At 35.0% G+C, this 18,108-nt stretch overlaps 1 protein-coding gene across 16 annotated transcripts in view; it reads right to left on the bottom strand.

Moving 5' to 3' along the window:
- Window positions 1-18,108, bottom strand: part of LOC307185259 (uncharacterized protein) — a 1,189,055-nt gene that overhangs the window by 79,871 nt on the left and 1,091,076 nt on the right. The window lies entirely within an intron of this gene.

Here is an 18,108-nt window from a genome sequence, read left to right as displayed (position 1 = left end):
AAGTTTCTATCCAATGTTCGCAAAATGTGGACTGAAGCACATATCAATCAAGACAGGCTAGATCTGACTAAAGGCTAAAAATACCCATGGCTTAAAGTAGAAAAGGTTTGTTTCTCATTCATTTCCATAATCAGCATCAAGGACTGGCAAGGAAGAAATCTTTGCTAATAGTCAAGGAATAAGGCTAGTAGATCAGCTACCATCTCAAATGCTGCCTGTTAGTGTGCCCCAAAAAACGGTCCCAGCCCAGAAGTGACAAATATCACCTCTATCTTCAACTCAATGGCCAGAACTAGTCACATATCCCAGCTAACCACAAAGGACACAAAGGGTCCACAGAAAGCAATTCCACCATGCCTGAAATCAGAGAACTGCATAGCAGTGAACAACACTAACGATTGCCACCTGAGTAAAAAGACATTTTTCACCCTTACAGAGCTGTAGAACAAGACAATTTGGGAGAGAGATTCAGTGCTTTATATGTGATATGTAACAAGCATTCAAGAGATCTGTATGCACACTAAAATTAAGAATCACTGCTCGGGCTTCCTTGGTGGCGCAGTGGTTGGGAGCCTGCCTGCCAATGAGGGGGACACGGGTTCGAGTCCTGGCCTGGGAGGATCCCACTGCAGGGCGGCTGGGCCCGTGTGCCACAACTACTGAGCCTGTGCTCTGGACCCCGCAAGCCACAACTACTGAATCCTGCGGGCTTGAAGCCTGGGCTCCGCAACAGGGGAGGCCACCACAATGAGAAGCCCGCGTGCCGCAACGGGGACCCAACACAGCCAAAAATAAATAAATTAAATAAACTAATTAAAAAAAAAAAAGAATCACTTCTCTATGAGTTCCACGAATAAACTTTAAGGGGATTTAAATACCATGTAAAAAAAGTATATGTACATAAACAAGGTTACAATTATATTGTCTAAAGCAACGGTTTTAACAGTGAAAGGTACCTGATTACTATTTTACTAGGACACAGACATAAATTAAGACTATAAAAGTAAACTGGGCTATATAGTCATAAGACACAGGGGCAGAAGATAAGAAATATTAACTAATTTTCTCAAAGCCAGATGGCTCATTTGTATAAAAAACAAGACAAAATGGTTTTCCTGGTTCTAGTGGCCTTTTTGATCCTTCATAATGTATACAATATTCCTGTTTGTCTTCACTCCAAATGTAGAATTTTTCATAGCATTATATAGCTGGAATGATTAATGACCACTTTCAAAAATAAAGGGATATTTTCCTTATAAATTCTACATTGCAGACTACAATTAGGATTATTTTTATCCTACTTGTATCTTTAATTGCCATATGTTTCTGACTTGGACTTTGAAGATGTACATTTCTAGGAGTTAGAAAATATACGCTTCAGAGTATCTCCTAGCAACTGTAACTTTCCTAATGATATAAAGGCTTTACTAAAAATTCAGTGTAACCCCAATTTTGCTTTTAATGTAGTATACTTCTGCTTCACATTAACATAATTAAAATGTTATTCCCATGGTTCTAAATTACAAGAGAATGAAGGTTGACAATTTCAGAGGATGATCTCAATTTTTATAATCTACATTACTCCTATAACAAGCTAGTACAGCTCTTTCAGGTACATGTCTGCTTTATCTTAGTCATAATGATTCTTATTATAGCCCTGTGTCAGTTGAGTTCTTGATAAAGGAATAAGTTGTAAGAAAAAGAATAACATAAAGAATGTTCTTTTGACAAAGGATAAATATGCAAATATACAAAGAATCTATCAAATATAAAAGACTCTTAAAACTCAATAATAAGAAACAATCAATCCAATTGAAAGCACAGGCCAACGGCCTGAATAGATGCCTCACAAAGATTTACAAATGGCAAATAAACATATGAAAAAATGCTCCACATCATATGTCTTTGAGGAAATGAAAATTAAAACAACACTGCAAATTAAAACACATTGATGAAATGGCCAAAATATGGAACACTGACAACATTAAATGCTGATGAGGATGTGAAGCAATAGGAACTCTCATTCATTGCAAGATAGTACAGTCACTTTGGAAGACAGTCTGGTTGTTTCTTATAAGATGAACCATACTCTTACCACATACAATCATACAATCAAAAAAACCCAGATTAACTGAAAACTTATGTCCACACAAACACCTGCACATGGATGTTTATAGCAGCTTTATTCATAATTGTCCAAAACTTGTAAACAACCAAGATGTCCTTCAGTAGATTAATGGAAAAATAAACTATGGTACATACAGACTATGAAATATTATTCAGTAAAAAAAAAAAAAAAAGAGAGCTATCAAGCCATGAAAAGACAAGAAGGAACCTAAAATGAATATTATATGTGAAAGGAGCCAATTGGAAAAGGTTACATACTGTATCATTCCAGAATATATGACATTCTGGAAAATGCAAAACTATGCAGACAGTAGAAAGATCCGTGGTTTCCAGGGGCTAGGGGCATGGGTGGGATGAATAGCTGGAACACCAAGGATTTTAGGGTAGTGAAAATACTCTGTATTGTGCTGTAATGATGGATACTTGTCATTATACATTTGTCCAGTCCCACAGAATGCACAATACCAAGAGTGAACTCTAACATAAACTATGAACTTTGGGTGATTATGATGTGCCTATGCATAATTCATCAGTTGTAACAAATGTACCACTCTTGGGAATGTTGATTATGGGGGAGGCTATACATGTGTGGGATTGGGGATATATGGGAAATCTCTGTACCTTCCCTTCAATTTTGCTGTGAATCTACAACTGCTCTAAAAAATAAAGTCAATTTAAAATTTTTTAAATGTTGTTTTTAGCTCTGTCCTAAGGTGAAACATTTATTACCACACACAAAATAAATACCAATAAATGTACTATATAATATTCTTCCAAGTTTTCTGATAATAATACATTTTAAATCACCCTAAAAGATTGAATATTCATAAATAAAATAGAAATACACCCTCAATTTGGCAGTCTGTCACATGTGAAATGAAACTTCTGAAGTAGACAGGAAGATAATAGTTATTGAAGCATAAACAAATGTGACACCATCTATGCAAACTACAAATGACAGCTACTTAGCCATTTCACTGCTTATTTTTCTTACTATCATCTTTGAAGAAATTCACATGAAGTATGCATTATATAAAAAGTTAAGGAATAAAGTGATTTTGTTATATTTTTTAACATCATGAAATGAAACCTCTTTACCACATTTAAATAAGCTTAATATTTTTAAGTACAAGTAAAAAAATAATAAGATTTATTATATGAACTACTCAATACCTAGTCTGGGGTATCTCCTTTAAAGTTCTTCCTTATTTTTAAAAATTTTTCCAATTATTTGGAAATTTAATTTAAGGTCACTTAATCACATATACCAAATTTTACATGAATGTAGGCCGATTTAAAAGAGCTGCCTTTAAAATGCCTGTCTTCCCTCTTCATCTCTCTTACCTCTCTCTTCCCCTCTGTGTAAACCAAATTAATAATGGAATATGCATATGTCCACGTTTTTCTATGTCTCTACTTAAATCTATATATTTATAAGAGATTATTCATCATTTTGCCAAAAAAATCTAGTATGACACATTTTTCTGCATCTTATATTTCTTTTCCAACATACCTTCTGTAATACATTGAAAGACAACTTAGAGCTTAAACTAATTCTTTCTAATGGCTGCATGTTAACTCATGGTATAGATATGACACAACTTGATACATTATCACAAAGAATGATAGGTTTGTATATTGTTTCTACAAAAATGCTGCAGAAAACTTTCTTATATGTTTTTCTTTAAGTTCTCATGCTTTAGCAAATAGATTTGTATAATTCAGTTTGCTAGAATAATACAAAAATAATATAAAGTGTTAATATATTTTTTCAGTTTGTTTTTCAGTATATTTGTAATTTCACATTTTATAACTCTCAGTATATGAGAATACCATTCTCCCACCCTGCCAGTTGGCAAAATATTTTTGTCTCATTTTGATATTTTCCAGTCTGATGTTACTGAAATTGGCATTTATCTTACTGTTAGTGAATTAAAATTTTTTTCACATGTTTGTTAGGCATTCGAATATGCTCTTCTCACAATTTCTTATTCAAAATCTTGGCCTATTTATGCATTGAGTGGCTTGCTTCTACTTGTCAATTTGTAAGAGCTAAGAACTCTTTGTGTATTCCAGAATCTAGACTCTTACCATTTGAGTATTTTTCTGAATTGAAGATTATATAGATATATAATTTCTCAAAGTAGTATGCTTATGTTGTTTTTTATAGTTTCTAAGGTTCTACTTTTGATAAATAATGTTTTCCATGTCTTTGGACTGTACGGGTATTGATTTGGATTTTTGTAAGATATATGTATATGTGTATATATATATATCTCAGAAATATACATATATGTTGTTTTTTCCACAAACAACAAGCTCAGCTCCCAGCCCCCAACCGCCCCGGTGGGTGAGCAGACAAGCCTCTCGGGCTGATGAGTGCTGGTCCACACGGATCCTCTGTGCGGGAATCTCTCCACTATGCCCTCTGCACCCCTGTTGCTGCGCTCTCCTCGGTGGCTCCAGAGTTTCCCCCCCACCCAACCGTGTCTCTGCCAGTGAAGGGGCTTCTAGTGTGTGGAAACCTTTCCTCCTTCACAGCTCCCTCCCAGATGTGCAGGTCCCATCCTTATTCTTTTGTCTCTGTTTTTTCTTTCTTTTGCCCTACCCAGGTACTGAGGAGTTTCTTGCCTTTTGGGAAGTCTGAAGTCTTCTGCCTGCATTCAGTAGGTGTTCTGTAGGAGTTGTTCCACATGTAGATGTATTTTTGATGTATTTGTTGGGAGGAAGGTGATCTCCACGTATTATTCCTCTACCATCTTGAAGGTCCTCTTAGGCCAGATTATTTAAGAAATAATATATCCCTTTCCCACTGAATTGAAATACCACTTTCCATAGAATATATTCTTGTATACTGAACTGAAATCTATCTCTGCATATCATGCTGCGTGGTTCTGTTCAATTCATCTATGCCAACGCTAGTACTGTATAACATTGATGTTATGGTCATAATAGATAATATGATATTGACAATTTAGCACTTTTTCTTCTTAAAATTTCTTCTTAGATATTGTAAGATATTACTTTGCCATATGAATGTTGAAGTTAGTTTATACAAGGGATATAGGAAAATTATTTTGAAAACAAAGTATTTGGAGAATTCATATCTGTTAGATACTGGTTTCATAACCAAGGACATTTGTGTTTTGCCGTATGTTTAGATCTTTATATATTTCACCAAGATTTTTAATATAATTTCTATATCTTCTTAAAACATATTTCTAAGTTTTTAGTATTTATGTGGTTTTGTGAATAACATCTTTTTCCAATTTTTACTACTGGGAGCATATTGCTGGCATAAATAATAAATGACTTTACATGCTAATATTGTATACAATCAAATTATCTTTTTTTTTTTTCTGGCAGTTTTTCACTGGAAGCTCTCAGGTTTTTGAGGAATTCAACCATAATGAATTCAATGATAGTAAAGGAGCTAAACTTGCCTCTTATTGTCCAATACGTATGCTGCTTATTTAATTTTCTTGTCCAATGCATCTGCTAGAATCTCTAAGACATTAAACAAATACAGGTGATAGCTGGCATTCCTGGCTAGTTCTTGTTTTAATTAAAATTTTTAAAGATTTCCACATTGGTATAGTATTTTTATTTATTTTTAAAATTAATTTATTTAATTTATTTATTTTTGACTGCGTTGGGTCTTCGTTGCTGTGCATGGGCTTTCTCTAGTTGTGGCGAGCTAGGGTTACTCTTCGTTGTAGTGTGCGGGCTTCTCATTGCAGTGGCTTCCCTTGTTGCAGAGCACAGGCTCGTGGCATGCGGGCTCAGTAGTTGTGGCACACGGGCTCTAGAGCACAGGCTCAATAGTTTTGGCGCACGGGCTTAGTTGCTCCACAGCATGTGGGATCTTCCCAGACCAGGGCTCGAACCCGTGTCCCCTGCATTGGCAGTAGGATTCCTAACCACTGCACCACCAGTGAAGCCTTGGTATACTATTTTTATTAAGTAAATTTAAGTAGTTTATATTATTTATATAGTTTTCTTCTATTACGTATGTTTAGTGTTTTATTTACTATGGTAGTGAAATGTTATCAAATGCTCTATATTTTTATGTTTATCTTCATGTTTTTCCCCCTTATGTGTTGATGTAATTGATTATATATGAATACATAATTGCATTGAAGCCACCCTTCCATTTCTGAAGTTAAACCTATTTGGCCACAGTGTATTATTCTTGATATATGGTTGAAATATAATGCTAATTAATATCTAATTCAGAATTTTTGCATCTGTTTGCATAAGTGCTAAAATCATGTTTATAAGGTAAACAAAATATATCTAAATAATTTCATATTATATGGAATGAATATATCTTGAACTAATTTACTAAAATAAAATATTTTGACTTTTCAGTTTTACTGAGAATGTGATAACCAACATTACAGAAACCATTGAGATAAAGAAATTTGAAACTCATTGATTCTGTACTTGGTAGTTCCTTAGCATATAATCCCAGGGCCAACGTACTTTAACCCACAGAAATCTAAATTTCCTAAACCTCAATAATGAAACAGCCCCAAAGTGTTCAGAGACAAATCAGCCAATGAAATGCATGTAATTATACATTACTTTATTGCTGACCCCAGGAAAAAAGAGCTTGATTCTGAGGTGATTTCAAAGGTGCCAGGAAGTCTATATATATATATATGTATCTAACACATTTTCTCCCAGGGCTGGTGCCTTGCACAGTAGAAGGTACCCACAATCCTGTTCTAGCCCCATGGCTGCCATCATTTCTGACTGGACACTCACCATGCTCTACCTGTTGTTAATGTTTTGAAAATCTTACATGGTTATAAACATATTTTCTGAAAGTAAGTTTTAATAAGGATGGATAAGAGGGCATGAAGACATATATTTTTTAATATAAAAGAAGAAGACTCATAGGGCCAGGAGGTAGCTGAAGGAAGTATGGAAAGTGAAGGTCTGAAGTAATATAAACTGATAGTGACTGTTCCCTAAGAGTTGTTTTTGCTCACTTCTGTGTTCTCTAGCATACCCTTCCTATCTTGACACTAGAAAACCATATGAAAGGGACTGTGTATCCTAAGCCATTCACTAAGGGAGATCATTTAGCAATTTCACAAAAGGAAGAATCCCAAGGCAAGAAAGGTCCTTATACATGGCCATATTTAGATTGTTAGGGTTTATCTCCCAGCTTTAGGATATAGTCTTCCTCTTCCATGGGAAAAAAAGATCTATATCTAAATCTAGATATCTTTCTAAAACAGTCATTTTTATCCAATTATAAAATTAGCATATACACAGAATGCACTTTTAAACATATATGGTAACTCACTAAATAAAAAAAGGATTCTAGCTGTTTTATTATTTGAAAGTGTAATAAGAATTTTAAAAAATGACTTTAGTCAAAAGTTGTCCATCATGTTGAGTTCGTTTAATAATTCCAGTACCGAGATCATTTTAAAGTAGAACCCAGGATCTATACTACTATTAATCCTGATTTAAACACTGATTTTCCCTATGGAAAAGTAAGGCTGTTGACTCTGAAAAATTGAGACCATCAAGAAGTCTGGAGGAAATCTTAAACCTTCTTTCCTCAGATAAATATTTGAGACACTGCCAAGGAGAAGGCAGTGCCAGCTTGAGCTGTACCACCTGTGTAAAATTCTAGAAGTATCCCAGATACAGAAAAGGTCCAGGCAGAGCACTCTGAGCTATTTAAAAACGCTTTCACCTCAGGATAAGTAATCAGATAGAATGGGGAGAAAAAAAAAATGAAACATACTATTGGGAAAAGGCGTGGGGGGGGGGGGGAATATGGTCATTTTTCTTATTCCTTTAATTTGGGTAAAACTGCCAAACAAAAAATATAGATCTTCCTCAATCAGCAATGCTGACTCTTTGGCCTTGAAGGCCACAGTTCCCCATAGGTTAATAGATTTTTCAACAACGAAAGAGAGGTTACAGTCGATTAGAGCACTTCATCATGTCAAGGTCTTTTTTTTTTTTTTTTCTTTTGCAAAGAAGGAAGGATAATGATCATTTGTCACTAGCCAGCCATTGCTCATTAAGAGAGGTTTTTTATGAAGAGTTGAGTTCCATCCTTAAGATGAAGGCTAGCAACTAACAGTTTTGATATCAGAGAGAATAGGGAGGTAATAATTTTACTTGTTAAAATGTCTGGTTTTTCACTTTGTACAGTGAATTGCATCACTTGTCACACATTCCACACAGTTTGCAGGCAAATGTCAGTATTCATTTTACTCCTAGTACTGTACAGAATCAGCAGAATACACATAGTTACAGGAAACAGGAAGTGTAAGACTATAAGTGAGAAGAGTTTCAGACTTTGTTTCTCCATCAGGGTGTTGATTAGAAAAACAGACAAAAGACATTTCGGGGAGTTCTAATGAGATCTAAGAAACCAAGGGTTTGAAGTACTGACCAATATGCCACTTTTGGTGGAAGCAGCAAGGCGCTCCAGTGCTTGACTATAGTCCTTGGCTATCTTCCAATCTGATGTTTGTCTCTGACATTATCTTCAGCTATTAGTGAAGCTAAACTGACTTTAGGCTGGCTTTATTTGTGCTTAGTATTGAAGAAAAGACAAGACAAGGTGAAAGTGAGGATTTAGAGAATTTTCATGGGGACCTTTAAGATAAGAAAATTTTATATCCAAAATCAAGATAAACTTTTAGATTCAAAGAACTTAATTTGTTTTTTTCCCCAGAAAAGACAACAATACGTAAGAAATATACTAAGAAGAATATATATACATACACACACACACACACACACATATATATTTTCAAATCTTTAAACTCTAGGTTTTTTAAACATGTATTATGACAATGGTCTCATTGTACCATTCTATCCCCTCCCTTCACCGGAACTAAACATAAAATCACTTTTACAGGTAAAGCAGATAACTTTTAATGAAATGGGTGAACTCCAAAATGAAAATTATAAGACTTCAAAAGATATTTTGCTGGTCCTTTAATTAGGATGGAAATTCTGTAAGAAACTCTTTGTGATGGGCTGTGTCATGGCAGCCAGAAGAGCTCTGAAATATTTGTATGAAGCTAGAGACAAGACACAGAATATAACTAAATAAATATACTTAGAAAATTATAACATTAAATGCATCTTTTAAAATACTGATTTTTTAAAATATTAAGTTAGTGTTTAATTTAGAAGCTAGATGAATATTAAAAGAAAACTAGACAATCTAGAAATAAAACAAGAAAAAAAGCTTAATGAAATATTAAATATAGACTAAAAGGACATTTCCTTGAAACAACTAATAAAAGTGGCACACGTCTGGCAAGATAGATCAAAGAGTAAAAAAAGAATATGAAAAAATAATACTAGCAGTAAAGACTTTTAAAAACCATCATTGCATGGTTTTATGAAAATATAGATGCTATAAATTTGACAACAAGCAAAATGTACACCTTTCTAGAAATATAACTTACCAAGCTTATATAAAAACTAGAAATATATGGTGTTTTATAAGTATTAAATAATCAAATAAATATTTAAAATTCTCCCCCAAAACAAACCATCACACTCGGATGTTTTTATCAGAAAGTTTTATCAAAACTTCAAGTAATATATATTATCAATCTCATATAAACATTGAGATAAGAGAAAAAACAGAATGTCCCCAGGTTCATTACATAAAGCAAGTACATCTTGGATACCAAAGGCAGGAATGAATCATGTGATAAATTAAAATTATCATCTAATTTCACAAGTTATCATAAATATGTTGTGCATAAAATATGAGCACACTGAATGCAACAAAATTTCATAAATTAAGTATATATCATGATCAGGTTCAATCAGTCTCAGAAATGCAAGTATAATTTATAATTAAAATAAATATAAAAGTTATTAAATATATTAACATTTTAAGGTGAGAAACATAAAATCAATGCAAAATACAAAGACTAGGATTTCACTGAAACATCTCAGCAACTTATCAATAGAAGTAAGCTTCCACAACTTGATAGAAAGGTATACCACAAAATGATTGAAATGTACTTTAAATTTAGAAATTAGGAAAGGACTCCTTCTAGTGAGAAATAAAATGCAGGTGCTGGCTTTTTTTTTTTTTAAACACTTTTATTGGAGTATAATTGCTTTACAATGGTGTGTTAGTTTCTGCTTCATAACAAAGTGAATCAGTTATACATATACATATGTCCCCATATCTCTTCCCTCTTGCATCTCCCTCCCTCCCACCCTCTCTATCCCACCCCTCTAGGTGGTCACAAAGCACCAAGCTTATCTCCCTGTGCTATGCGGCTGCTTCCCACAAGCTATCAATTTTACGTTTGGTAGTGTATGTATGTCCATGCCTCTCTCTTGCTTTGTCACAGCTTACCCTTCCCCCTCCCCATATCCTCAAGTCCATTCTCTAGTAGGTCTGTGTCTTTATTCCCGTCTTGCCCCTAGGTTTTTCGTGACCATTTCTTTTTTTTAGATTCCATATATATGTGTTATCATATGGTATTTGTTTTTCTCTTTATGACATACTTCACTCTATATGACAGAATTTGGGCCCGTCCAACTCACTACAAATAACTCAATATTGTTTCATTTTATGGCTGAGTAATATTCCATTGTATATATGTGCCACATCTTCTTTATCCATTCATCTGGTGATGGTCACTTAGGTTGCTTCCATGTCCGGGCTATTGTAAATAGAGCTGCAATGAACATTTTGGTACATGACTCTTCTTGAATTATGGTTTCCTCAGGGTACATGCCCAGTAGTGGGATTGCTGGGTCGTATGGTAGTCCTATTTTTAGTTTTTTCAGGAACCTCCATACTGTTCTCCATAGTGGCTGTATCAATTTACATTCCCAACAACAGTACAAGAGGGTTCCCTTTTCTCCACACCCTCTCCAGCATTTATTGTTTGTAGATTTTTTGATGATGGCCATTCTGACTGGTGTGGGGTGATACCTCATTGTGGTTTTGATTTGCGTTTCTCTAATCATGGTGATGTTGATCATCTTTTCATGTTTGTTGGCAATCTATATGTTTTCTCTGGATAAATGTCTATTTAGGTCTTCTGCCCATTTTTGGATTGGGTTGTTTGTTTTTTTGATATTGAGCTGCATAAGCTGCTTGTAAATCTCTGAGATTAATTCTTTGTCAGTTGCACCATTTGCAAATATTTCCTCCCATTCTGAGGGTTGTCTTTTCGTCTTGTTTATGGTTTCCTTTGCTGTGCAAAAGCTTTTAAGTTTCATTAGGTCCCATTTGTTTATTTTTGGTTTTATTTCCATTTCTCTAGGAGGTGGGTCAAAAAGGATCTTGCTGTGATTTATGTCATAGAGTGTCCTGCCTATGTTTTCCTCTAAGAGTTTGATAGTGTCTGGGCTTACATTTAGGTCTTTAATCCATTTTGAGTTTCTTTTGTGTATGGTGTTAGGGAGTGTTCTAATTTCATTGTTTTACATGTAGCTGTCCAGTCTTCCCAGCACCACTTATTGAAGAGGATGTCTTTTCTCCATTGTATATTCTTGCCTCCTTTATCAAAGAGAAGGTGACCATATGTACGTGGATTATCTCTGGGCTTTCCATGCTGTTCCATTGATCTATATTTCTGTTTTTGTGCCAGTACCATACTGTCTTGATTACTGTAACTTTGTAGCATAGTCTGAAGTCGGGGAGCCTAATTCCTCCAGCTCTGTTTTTCATTCTCAAGATTGCTTTGGCTATTCGGGGTCTTTTGTGGTTCCATACAAATTGTGAAATTTTTTGTTCTAGTTCTGTGAAAAATGCCAGTGGTACTTTGATAAGGATTGCATTGAATCTGTAGATTGCTTTGGGTAGTACAGTCATTTTCACAATGTTGATTCTTCCCATCCAAGAACATGGTATATCTCTCCATCTATTTGTATCATCTTTAATTTCTTTCATCAGTGTCTTATAATTTTCTGCATACAGGTCTTTTGTCTCTTTAGGTAGGTTTATTCCTAGATATTTTATTCTTTTTGTTGCAATGGTAAATGGGAGTGTTTTCTTAATTTCACTTTCCGATTTTTCATCATTAGTGTTCAGGAATGCAAGAGATTTCTGTGCATTAATTTTGTATCCTGCTACTTTACCTAATTCATTGATTAGCTCTAGTAGTTTTCTGGTAGCATTTTTAGGATTCTCTATGTATAGTATCATGTCATCTGCAAACAGTGACAGCTTTACTTCTTCTTTTCTGATTTGGATTTCTTTTATTTCTTTTTCTTCTCTGATTGCTGTGGCTAAAACTTCCAAAACTATGTTGATTAATAGTGGTGAGAGTGGGCAACGTTGTCTTGTTTCTGATCTTAGTAGAAATGGTTTCAGTTTTTCACCATTGAGGACGCTGTTTGCTGTGGGTTTGTCATATATGGCCTTTATTATGTTGAGGAAACTTCCCTATACGCCTATCTCCTGGAGGGTTTTTATCATAAATAGGTGTTGAATTTTGTTGAAAGCTTTCTCTGCATCTATTGAGATGATCACATGTTTTTTCTCCTTTAATTTGTTAATATGGTGTATCACATTTATTGATTTGAGTATATTGAAGAATCCTTGCATTCCTGGGATAAACCCCACTTGATCATGGTGTATGATCCTTTTAATGTGCTGTTGGATTCTGTTTGCTAGTATTTTGTTGAGGATTTTTGCATCTATGTTCATCAGGGATATTCATCTGTAGCATTCTTTCTTTGTGACATCTTTGTCTGGTTTTGGTATCAGGGTGATGGTGGCCTTGTAGAATGAGTTTGGGAGTGTTCCTCCCTCTGCTATATTTTGGAAGTGTTTGAGAGGGAGAGGTGTTAGCTCTTCTCTAAATGTTTGATAGAATTCGTCTGTGAAGCCATCTGGTCCTGGGCTTTTGTTTGTTGGAAGATTTTTAATCACAGTTTCAATTTCAATGCTTGTGGTTGGTCTGTTCATATTCCATGCAAATGGAAATCAAAAGAATGCTGGAGTAGCAATTCTCATATCAGACAAAGTAGACTTTAAAACAAAGACTATTACAAGAGACAAAGAAGGACACTACATAATGATCAAGGGATCAATCCAAGAAGATATAATAATTATAAATATTTATGCAGCCAACATAGGAGCACCTCAATACATAAAGCAAATACTAACAGCCATAAAAGGGGAAATTGACAGTAACACAATCATAGTAGGGGACTTTAACACCCCACTTTCACCAATGGACAAATCATCCAAAATGAAAATAAATGAGGAAACACAAGCTTTAAATGATACATTAAACAAGATGGACTTAACTGATATTTATAGGACATTCCATCCAAAAACAACAGAATACACATTCTTCTCAAGTGCTCATGGAACATTCTCCAGTATAGATCATATCTTGGGTCACAAATCAAGCCTTGGTAAATTTAAGAAAACTGAAATCATATCCAGTATCTTTTCCAACCACAACGCTACGAGACTAGTATCAATTACAGGAAAAAATCTGTAAAAAATACAAACACATGGAGGCTAAAGGATACACTACTTAATATCTAAGAGATCACTGAAGAAATCAAAGAGGAAATCAAAAAATACCTAGAAATGAATGACAATGAAAACACAAGAACCCAAAACCTATGGGATGTAGCAAAGGCAGTTCTAAGAGGGACCTTTATAGCAATAAAATCCTACCTTAAGAAACAAGAAACATCTCAAATGAACAACCTAACCCTACACCTAAAGCAATTAGAGAAAGAAGAACAAAAACCACCAATGTTAGCAGAAGGGAAGAAATCATAAAGATCAGATCAGAAATAAATGAATTTGCATTTTGCATTCACTCAAAAGTGAATTTGCATGTGACATATAGAGGATAAAAGGCCTGCTATTACTCTAGGCCCCAAATAAATATTCAGAGTATGTCTGCCCAAGCCTGCAATGTTACCTGAGAAATAATTACAGCATTTTTAAAATAGTTAAAATTTGGGTACTGTATTAGTCAGGATTCCCTGGAGAAACAGAACCAATTACATATATATGTATATATGTATGTATATATAGAGAGCGGTCTGTATATAATCTTTATATATCTATATTTTTATAGGAATTGGCTTATGCAGTTGTGGAGGCTGAGAAGTCCCACATCTGGTATCTTCCAGAGCACCAAGTCTGAAGGTCTGAGAACCAGGGAAGCCAATGGTGTTTAAGTCCCAGTCCAAGTATAAAGGCCCAAGAAGGGGGAGTGGGGAGAGGGGGAGGATAATAAGTCCCAGTCCAAGTCTGAAGGCCAGAGAACTAAGAGCACCAATGTTAGAGAGCAGGAGATGACAGACGTCCCAACTCAGGCAAAGAGCAAATTTTCTCTTCCTCCATTTTTTTGTTCTACTCAGACCCTCAGTGCATTGGATGATGCCACTTGCATAGGTGAGTGCAATCTTCTTTACTCTGTCTATAGATTCAAATGCTAATCTCTTCTGGAAGTACCCTCACAGACACACCCAGAAATAATGTTAGCTAACCCTAACCCTAACCTTAATCCTAACTGGTTAGCTATCTGGACATCCCTTAGCCCAGTTATGCTGACATATAAAATTAACCACCACAGGTACAATATTTCACCAAAATCTAGATTATCCTAAGTAATGTTGTGTCATTCTCAGAACAAAAACTTGCAGTAAGTTCTAACTGGAAGTTGTATTTCAAGATCATTTTGTTCAGTTCTGCTCACTGCATTTTAAGCAAAGCATGAACTAATGAGCCTGCACTCAGACGTTTAACCAGACAGATAGTAGACCTAATATAATAAGATATTGGAGAACTGATGACTATTCAACTTGAAGATAATGCTTACAGAGCTCATGACCCTTTTATTCATTCATTCATTCAAAGTTAATTTACTGATTGCCTGTAAGTTTTCATTTTCATTTTAATCCTTTGCCCTGGAATCGAAAAGATGATTTAAGCAAGATATCCTTACTCAAGAGGCAGATAGCATTGTGGGTAAAATAAGATTAAATAATTACAATAACTTAAAATAGATAATCTAAGGCATGCAGAGAACTACAACTCGGTAGAAGTCATGATCAACACAGTCAGGATTTGAGGTTTGCAGAATTTTTAGATAGGTAATGTTTGAGTTTATCCTTGTAGGATATGTAAGAATTCAAGAAAAACAAGGCTTAGATGGGCAATTCAAAAGAAAAAGTAGTATATTAAAAGCATAAAATAGTTCTCTTCAAATATTTTCAAGTGCTGTCACATGGAACAGAGCACAGAATTGTTTTGCTTTGTTCAGAAATATCAGTAAGGGCATTTTCTGTGGGAGACTGAACAGAGGATGTGTAAAGCCAGTCATTTTCATGGTACTAAAACTGGACTTGATAGATGAACACAAAAGGGCCTAGGGAAAAGGCCGGAAATACCAAAAGTGGTTTCCTAGATGACAGCAACCAAGTCAAGCAGAAAAGTGAACCCAAACCTGGTCGTTCATCAAAGTAGCCAGACAAATGCTAAGTATGAAGATGTATTTACAGAACAAGAAGTTGAAGAGCAATTTTTTTAAACAGCAAGATCAAGCATATAAAGAGGAGTTGGTCTAGATTAATTTTGGACAGTACCAGGGTGGCTTTCAAACACCACCGGCTAGAGTTGGGTGAACAAATGGTCCTCATAAATGTGATGTATAAACAGAGAATCTGGAGAGAGAATTTTTTTTCAATATAAAAAAAAAAAAAACTTTTAATTTTTTAAATGATTTTTCCATTTCTTGAAATGTATTCCTTCCTCCAAGGGGTTTCACTGTTATCCCTCAAAAAAGATATGTTGGAGCCCTAACTCCCAATCTCCCAATATCTTTGATTGTGACTTTATTTGGAAGGAATTTTTACAGAGGTAAACAAGTTAAAATGAAGTCATTAGGTGGACCCTAATTCAATGTGACCAGTTTTCTTATAACACGTGGAAATTAGGCACAGGGACAGACAGGCACACAGGGAGAATACCACGTGAAGATAGAAACAGAGATTGGAGTGAAGTATCAGAAAGCCAAAGAAGGCTAAAGATTGACAGCAATTCACCAGAAACTGGGAAGGGGCATGGAGCAGATTTTCCCTCACAGCCCTCAGACTGAACCAGCCTTGCCATCACTTCGATTTCAGACATCCAGACTTTGAGACAATGAATTTTTGTTGTTTAAACCACCCAGTTTATGACATTTTGTTATGGCAACCCAAAGAAACTACTAATACAATAATAACTTACTGAAAATTTAACACTTGTTATATGCTCTATTAGGCACTTTCCTATAACGTTATAGGCTATAACTTTATTAAGATATATTAAGTACAGTAATTAGCACATATAAATATTTTACAACTTTATGTAAATGGAATCATAAACTATGTACCAATGATATTGATATTTATCCTTGCTATTGCATGTTTCAATAAGCCATTTCTGTAATTTTCTTTTTCCTTTCCTCCCTCCCACCCTCCCTTCCTTCCTTGCTTCCTTCTGTATTTCCAATTTCTTTGTCAGATTTTAATATCAGGTTTATAATGGCTTCATTAAAAGAACTGATCAGTCATCCCTCCTCATTTATTTTTTGAAAAGATTTATTTTAAATGTGTTATTTCTTCCTTAAGTGTTTAATAAAATTCACCAGCAAAATCATCTGGATCTTGAAAATTTTTTGGAGTTATTTTGATAACAGATCCAATTTCTTCAATAGATATAGAGCTCAAATTTTGCGGGGGAGGGGTTGTGTCAATTTTGATAATTTATCTTTTTCAAGAAATATGTCCATTCATCTCAGTTATCAAATTTGTTGGCATAAAGTTGTTCATAGTATTCAATTATTACATCTTAATTCCTATAATATCTATAACAATAGCCACCTTAATAATGATGATTTGTGTTACCTCTTTTTTTCTTAATTAGTCTACCTAGGAATTTATCGATGACACTGATCATATCAAAACACATTTTTAGCTTTTCTAATTGTCTCTGTTGCCTGTTTTCATTGCATTTATATATGCTCTTCTATTTATTATTTCTTTCTTTTCTTTTCTTTTTTTTTTTTTTTTGTGGTACGTGGACCTCTCACTGTTGTGGCCTCTACCGTTGCAGAGCACAGGCTCCGGACGCGCAGGCTGAGTGGCCATGGCTCATGGGCCCAGCCGCTCCATGGCATGTGGGATCTTCCCAGACCGGGGCACGAACCCGTGGTCCCATGCATCGGCAGGTGGACTCTCAACCACTGCGCCACCAGGGAAGCCCTATTTATTATTTCTTTAATTCTATTTGCTTTGCTTTTCGTTTTCTAATACCTTAATTTGGAACCATAGATAATTTATTCTAGATTATTTTTCTTTCCTAATATAAACATTTTAAGCTATGAGTGTCCCACCAAGTGTTTCTTTAGCTGATTCAAACAAATATTGATCAGCTGGATTTCAATTGTCATTCAGTTTAAACTATTTTCTAATTTCCTTTCTGATTTCATCTATGATACAGGAGTGTATTGTTTGACCCATGAATTATATAGATGTATTTTACTAAGTTCTAGATATTTGGGACACAGGTCTACATATCTTTTATTTTTTATTTTTTTTTTGCGGTACGCGGGCCTCTCACTGTTGTGGCCTCTCCCATTGCAGAGCACAGGCTCCGGACGGGCAGGCTCAGCGGCCATGGCTCACGGGCCCAGCCGCTCCGCGGCATGTGGGATCTTCCCGGACCAGGGCATGAACCCGTGTCCCTTGCATCAGCAGGCGGACTCTCAACCACTGTGCCACCAGGGAAGCCCTACATATCTTATTTTAATTTGACTCTCTTTTGGTCAGAGAATAAAATCTTTATGTATTTTATCCTTTTAAATTTAGAGTATTATTTTATAGTCCAGTATATGGTCAATCTAAATAGCATTCTTTTCCATAGAAAAGAATGTGTGTTGAGTATACATTATATTGAATGTGTTAATGTAATAAATAATATTTCTAGTGATTAAT

Source organism: Stenella coeruleoalba, assembly GCF_951394435.1.
Source record: "Stenella coeruleoalba genome assembly, chromosome: 4".
In the NCBI taxonomy this organism is placed as follows: domain Eukaryota; kingdom Metazoa; phylum Chordata; class Mammalia; order Artiodactyla; family Delphinidae; genus Stenella; species Stenella coeruleoalba.
Note: the sequence above shows the minus strand (reverse complement) of the source record. Positions and strands in the feature narration are given on the sequence as shown.